The sequence below is a fragment of the Wasmannia auropunctata genome, unplaced genomic scaffold (genome assembly GCF_000956235.1).
Source record: "Wasmannia auropunctata unplaced genomic scaffold, wasmannia.A_1.0 LD336111.1, whole genome shotgun sequence".
Classification (NCBI taxonomy): Eukaryota; Metazoa; Arthropoda; class Insecta; order Hymenoptera; family Formicidae; genus Wasmannia; species Wasmannia auropunctata.
The window spans coordinates 4119890-4120355 of NW_012026779.1; the positions used below are offsets into that span (position 1 = coordinate 4119890).

Here is a 466-nt window from a genome sequence, read left to right on the forward strand (position 1 = left end):
GGGACGACGGCGCGAGGACGTCTCCGCGCGTGGAGACGCCGGGGGACAGCGGCGCGAGGAGCCTGCAAGAGAGCTCGCGGGAGGAGGCGAGCTCGCGAGAGAGAGCAGTTGCCTGCGACAACTAGGGTAAGTTTTTTTACATAGCTATCTTCCTTTCCGTTTCTCCTTGCAATTTTTTAAATTGCTTCCTTTTTTGTCTGTTGCAGATGGCTACGGACAGGCGGATTTCTTTTATGAATACTTTTTATATCATATTATTTTAAAATAAATATTTTTTCATATTTTCAATTATAATACTTTCTTCAATTCTTCTCCTATTCCTCTTCGCGTACGTGCGGGTAGGACCGCGAGCGATAACGGGTGGGGTGGGGCCCGTGCGCAACGGCGGCGAACGCGGCGGTGGCGGCGAACGCGAGCGGCGGCGGCAGCGGCGGCAAGCGCGAGCGCGAACGCGAGCGCGGTTCCC

General features: G+C 54.5%; 1 protein-coding gene across 1 annotated transcript in view; it reads right to left on the reverse strand.

Moving 5' to 3' along the window:
* The window catches only part of LOC105450631 (rho guanine nucleotide exchange factor 12-like), a 130120-nt gene that overhangs the window by 46650 nt on the left and 83004 nt on the right, over window positions 1-466 (reverse strand). The gene's annotated exons all lie outside the window — the stretch shown is intronic.